Raw genomic sequence first — 6721 nt, forward strand, 5'->3', positions numbered from 1 at the left:
TATATCCATTTCCATAAGAAAATCTTTAGAGGTAAAGAAAACATAAAAATTTCATAAAGTTCAGGTGAAATCGTGCAAAAAGTTGGTTGTAAATGAGGGGCTTTCGTGGCTCAGTTGGTTAACGCGCTTGCGCAACGTAGTGACCCAGGAGCTCTCCCCAGTGCGGTCGCTGTGTATTCAAGTCTAGCCCCTGCTGGCTTGCTCTCCGACCGTTCGCGGGAAGGTCAGGCAACAGCCCAGTTTCCTCCCACCATAATGCTGGGCACCATCGTATAATTGAAATATTCTTGAGTACGGCGTAAAACACCAATCAAACAAATAAAAAAAATAATAGTTGTAAATGTGGTCTTCCATATATTTTTGATTTCGCCTTAAAGAGAAAAAGACTCTTGTATGGTGGGTATATGGGACCACCTCGTGATATATATTGTCTTTGCGCATATGGATTAATGACGATGTAGCAAATGTAAAAAATAGTGTTACACTAGAATTTGGTATTTTCAGCTAACAAATGTGTTCAACCCAGATTTTCATCGTATTTATATTTTGAATATACCGGTATTCGTAAATATTATCATAAGTCAGAGTTTGGATATAAACAGCAAATTTACGTTCAAGTGAATTTATTAAACATGCGTCACACTCCTATTCAGATTTAGAACAGTAATATGCATAGGCAATATATACCAAGAGGTGGTCCAAAATACCCACCGTACAAAAATATTTTCAAATAGGCCTACCCTTTTCTCTTGAAAGGAAAAAATACTACAAACCATATTTGGAAATAAGTTTTCACGTTCGTTCATCTGATTTTGGCATAATTGTTAATTTTTTTTTTGGCCTTATAAACTATGTACAGTCGTGCATTGGTTGCCTTGGTGTTTAACACCGTGTTCAGGTATTCTTCATTCATGTGACGTTGGTGAGGTTTATGGGTGGAGGAAACGGCAGTACATAGGGTAAACCACCGAACTTCACAAGTAAAATCCGCAGGATAAACAGGGGGAGATGGATTCGAACTCGCGTCCCCATCTTAGCACCCATACAACTTTATAAGTCAGTACACAGAGAAACCATGGGTGTCCGAGCTATATTTGCCATAGATCTCAATCAAGGCGAAATAGGTTATCACATTCCGATATGCTCAGACCTATACGAAGAGCGGACATCGATATCAGTGTAAATTCCCCAGCTCAGTGTTATCTGAGATCAAACTACCAACAGAACTGTGCTATATACATTTTGCGCCTGTGAACTAGTTAAAGGCGTATTGGGCGGACTAGATACCAGGACGTTGCATGGATGGACATAAGCCGGTATTTGTTGATCAAAGGCTCTAGACATCTGGACAAGACATTAGTATAAGCCGATGTTCGGCCGGAGCATGCGCAGTGATAAATAAGACAACCTGCAATTTCATATTCTGATTCCCGACATTCCTCCGCTTTACATTGGAATGAGAAGCATGTTTACTCTAACGTAGCTGTTGTCAATAGCTGTATATGCTGGCCTCTATACTTGATCCATGTTCCATTTCATTGTGGAGTGGGACAATGTACTAAAATAAATACTAATGTCAGACCGTCATTATAAATCAATATGCAAATCAAAACGAATACAATGTCAAACTCAAATAGATTCAAGAATATCTTAATTGGTTTGAGGAATTCATAGCTGTATGTTACATTTACAAAGTAAAGGACCTACTATGGTAAGGCGGAGAATCGGCCCCAGAGAAGTACAATAAGAAAGTTCGAATTTCAAAATCCCGGCGCAATTCAGTACATTTCCAAATCGGAAGTATAAATCTTGATGAAAGCACACATAAAAGTTACATGGCCATAAAAGAAATGATTACTTAATAATAATCCATCAAAAACCCACTCTCGATCAAAAAAGCCATTTTTTCGTTCAAACGAGGCATTGTGTTTTTAATTTACTGTATGAAGATCAATGTTAACCAGAAAAATATCTTTACTGAAACTTTCATGTGTGTATTTCTACGTGCTGTCAAAGATTTGGTCTTCATGTATGTCTTCATAATTATGTGAAACATAAAACTTTATAATGTGATCAGTTTTGTCATATTTGGCAAGTCTAAAATCCGTATTTCTGCGATAGTATTCAGGTATCCTCCAGTAGAACAGTGGCTGTTGAGAACAGGTTGCACCTAGGGGTGTGGCCCTCTAGCTATTATTAACATCAACATGTTAGGCGTAGCGGAAGTATAAAGTTATAAATTTATTTAATTGATTGATGCATAACAACGTGATCAATAATTTTTCAAAAAGTTACATTTGTGTTGCAGTGATTGTCCCAATTCTACAGTGTCTGATGCAAAAGAAAAAAAAATTCCGTGTGACTAGCCTGCTACAATTTTTCGATTTTATGACTTATACATCGCTTCAGTGCATGTTTGAAGCTTTACAAGCCGCATGTTGCCATATAACAGGAAAAGAACAGTAAAAAAGAACCGAAAGAAGTAGCCTTACGAGTGTGTCAGTGGCTGTCACACACAGCTATAGCCAATTTCGCTGCTTGAGATGCACAGTTTCTCGCACTGGGGCCGATTCCTTGCCTTATCGTACCAGGTCTTTTGTAGCAATTTCCAAATCGCAACGTCTTTCAACCTAGCTTACACATTGCTTTAGTTTTCGTTACGGCATCTATACCCTATATGTAAACACATGAAAATATAAACGTATTTCTCCCCACAATAGTCCGATGCATTTCATTCCGGAACATTAACTCTACGTATACTTCTAATCATTATCGTTACGCATTGCATTACTTTTAAATTGAATTTAAATTCTTTTCGAATTTTCGAACGGCTCAGATTATACACGTAAAAGTTATATTCATAACTATATCACAGAATACAGTTTAAAGGTTAAACGTATGCTAACAACTAGTAATCTCTTTAGCATGACATGTTTCAGCAGAGATCAATGCTTGGGGCGAAAGGATCGAAACTTTATATATACTCGAGGCCCGTGGTGAACGACTTGTTATAAAATGAATTGAATAAACTGTTAAACCCCATTTCAGTAGCCATATTTACATGTTGGCTTCAAAGACGCTGAGTGCTGTTAGTTACAATAATACCGAAGGTGCTCCCATTAGCTTCACACCATTGATTAAGGTCTTTAAATTAGTCCTGTAAATGCGTGATAACATCACTATGTATTGACATACCTCTTCATTTATGTGTAGACCTATCACTCTACTATAAGGCCACCTTTATCTTTAAACGACTCCGCCCAGCGATGTCCAATGTGTGTGATAGGCTCAAACGATCAATATAAGGTAGGCAGAATGCATGATCGACAATAATGGATTTTTTTTTTCTGTGTCCTTACATATGGAGGCAGTGTTTAGCAATTTATCGCAATCATGCAAGACCGTGTGTACACTAGAGTCTAGAATAACCAAATTTCGCCATAAATCATATATGGGGTAAATTCTTGTGAATTTATGAAAGAGTGTCGAAACGAAGACATTTGTTACCCGGTATGTAAAAGAGGGCGTCCAATGGATTGACGGCATTTTCTTGTAGCAGATCGTTCTCCACCGACCAGAATGTCGGGGCGTGGGCAGGTATCAGGTGTCAGTGATCAGAAGCGCGCGCGCGGTCGCTATGCCAACAAATCTGCGACTGTGCCGTCAACTCTGGAAAGACCTGATCAATAAACGTCATATGTTTCTCAAGTAGTTTTTTGTCATCAACAGAAAAACAGCCATTATGCAGTGGCTGTATGTTGGCCTGAATCCGGTCAACAAACAGCACAAGGCAGACGTAAACATGAGCTGACTAGATCTCTTACATCGTTAACAATAATCAGGATGTCACAGCTTGGTGATGAAGCACCGCCATGCTTCTCACGCACAGAAAAAATTGTTACCGTGTCTTCATTTTGACAAAAATGTTTTTCTGTTTTCATCGCTCTATTGACGTAGTATAATTTGTGATAAAACCACGCAGTCAAAGTATAAATACCAATATGTTCACACCAGTTCACAACGAGGATAGAATTACAACCTGACGATGGTTAGAGTAGTATACACCGTACCTGTATGAGTGGGTATCACACTCGGTGACACTATTCCGTGTCGTTTGTAAAGGTCCATATCTGAGATTTTACCGTGCGAAATCTATATGTCTAACGTACCGTCAGCAGTCCAGCAGAAAACTAACAGTAAATACAGCGTATCATAATTGTATTTATATCAACAAATAGTCATTTAATTGCCGTTTGCCGATCTCTATAAGGTTAATCTTCTCATGGCCGAAACCAGGTGATCCCAGGTGAGACGATTAATTAGTAGTGTAGGCCACCTTATGAAGGGATTTATTATAGGCCTGTGTGAAGGTCTGCCTCCATAAACTGAGTACAACATGCGAGAATATATAAGTGAAAACATAGTAAGCATATATATTAACAACTTATAGGAAACATTTGAACATGCCCATTATATAAAATGATTTTACCTTACCTTAACAATTACCAAAATCTATTTATTATACAAAATCTAATATATTTTAAATTTATTGAGCGGGTTTATACATGTTGTTCATAAAACGCATTTTTTTCTAATGAAAGCTTATATGATTTAAATAATAAAAAGTATTAAATAGTATTATAATCATGTCTGGGTAATATTTCGACCGTATCTCCATGCGCCATGTTGATATTGCCGCCTCACTGTTGACATCAGGAGTTACATATCAATGCCGTTAACGTCAAACAAAGACGCTAGTTAGTATATTATTCCAGTCATCGTCTGAAACATGCCGCATATACATGAGCTATAATATTTTAATTGATAATCATGTTAATACATGCGTGCACATCATCCAAACGCGTCGGGGCCTCCGTGGCCGAGGGGGAGGGGGCGGTCTTCGTTTTAAGCGGCTATACATACATATATTATTTTATCGCAACGCTATATAGGCATCGTGTGTAATCGGCTATTTTCAGTCGAAATTCAAATGTTTTTTAGTATGTTTATTTATTTTATGTTAAGTTTGAGCTATTCTGATTCAATAGGGGAATATTTCTGAATTTCTATGTTTTGGACTTCACAGACCTCAAAAGTGACTCCATTTGCAGAGGCTTTCGAATCATTGCTACCACGCTAACCACTGTGCCACGGAAGGTCCATGCACAAACGTGAGTGCACGTCTTGGCACCATATAAATTGGTTGTCCAGCCTTGCGTGTTTTTATCTGAAACCCTGCTTTATAGGTCTGTAAATGCAACGTTTTCATTTATGGCATCTAGGCAATGACCGTAGCAGACACGCCAAATACACTTCTATACATGATTTATTACTTTTCTTACAAATTGGGTTGTAAAGGTGTCCCTGTAGTATACATGGACGTATGGGTTTATGGAAAAGGTGCCATTAATTTCAGGTTAATTCAAAGCTGAATCAACATCAAACAGGTTAAAAATGATAGACCTAGAAACAACAGGTCCATATTCTCATCACCCTCGCTTCCAAATCTATGCATTAATTGACCAGCAAAAAATCACCCAATCAGTTTGTCAGTCATAAACTCAGACCTTTCACGTGAAATCGGAATTATCAGAAAGCAGACCGCCACCGTGAATGTGGGATATTCAAAACCAACCAAATAACCAATTAAGCGTAGGATTATATCATGTTACTTAAACAATATTCTGTGGCTTCCTCTCCGGCCGAACGTGGGAAGGTCTGCCAGCAACCTGCGGATGGTCGTGGGTTTCCGGTTTCCACCCACCATAATGCTGGCCGCCGTCGTATAAGTGAAATATTCTTGAGTACGGCGTAAAACACCAATCAAATAAATAAATTAAACAATATTCTGCCGTTAAAGTAGAAATAAATAAATAAACTAAACACAATCCACATTTTTAGTGTCATACAGTCTTTGTCTGAATTGTTTTGTTGTTTCCTGAACATCAATACAGTTGGCAATTCCTGGACAGAAAGCGATGTTTGAGTTCTAATCAGTAAAACTTATTTCTCAACATGGGTATTTTGCTCCAATTCTTCTTCTACAGGATCTATATACGGAAGGGTTCAAGAGTTCTACTTCAATAAAAACAGGCTCGGTTTTCCCCGAACGACGGCCTGATATAACGTTAAGCATCGCTGTTTTTTTTTTTTCTTATGAAAATTATTATCTCAGTTCTGTTCTTTTTATTTAGCTCTTCACTTTCGTCCTGGATTATATTGGCACTCAAGGATATAGGGCCATTTCACTTTTAAATGAGAGCAGCGGTCATGATTATAGTTAAAGGACAAACTCCCGGAGGAAACCAAGGGCTCATCTCGTCTGGTCACAAACCTTCCTACGTAATCTTAATGAAGGACCTACACTCATATGTTATTTGTCTTATTCATCGGTGCTTAACTGCTCATCGGCGAAAAGAAATACATTAAACATATGCGTGATTCGCAGTTTCATAACGTGTTCGTTAAGAACGCTTTAGTCAAACTGTATACCCTTTCTTCACTTCTGAAAACTGCCCAATCATCCGTCTTCAAACCCTGTATAAATGTACATAATTGTGGTGGATCGTGCCAATTCGCCAGAAAGGCATAAAATCTTGGGAGAATCTTAACAACTAGGCGTTTGTGGTTGTGTATATGAAGGCAGGAAGGAATAAATGCCACATTATGAAGAGGACAATCATGTTTGTATTCCACATCAAATACAAGGCAGATTTGATGG

This window comes from Liolophura sinensis, chromosome 6, assembly GCF_032854445.1.
Source record: "Liolophura sinensis isolate JHLJ2023 chromosome 6, CUHK_Ljap_v2, whole genome shotgun sequence".
Classification (NCBI taxonomy): Eukaryota; Metazoa; Mollusca; class Polyplacophora; order Chitonida; family Chitonidae; genus Liolophura; species Liolophura sinensis.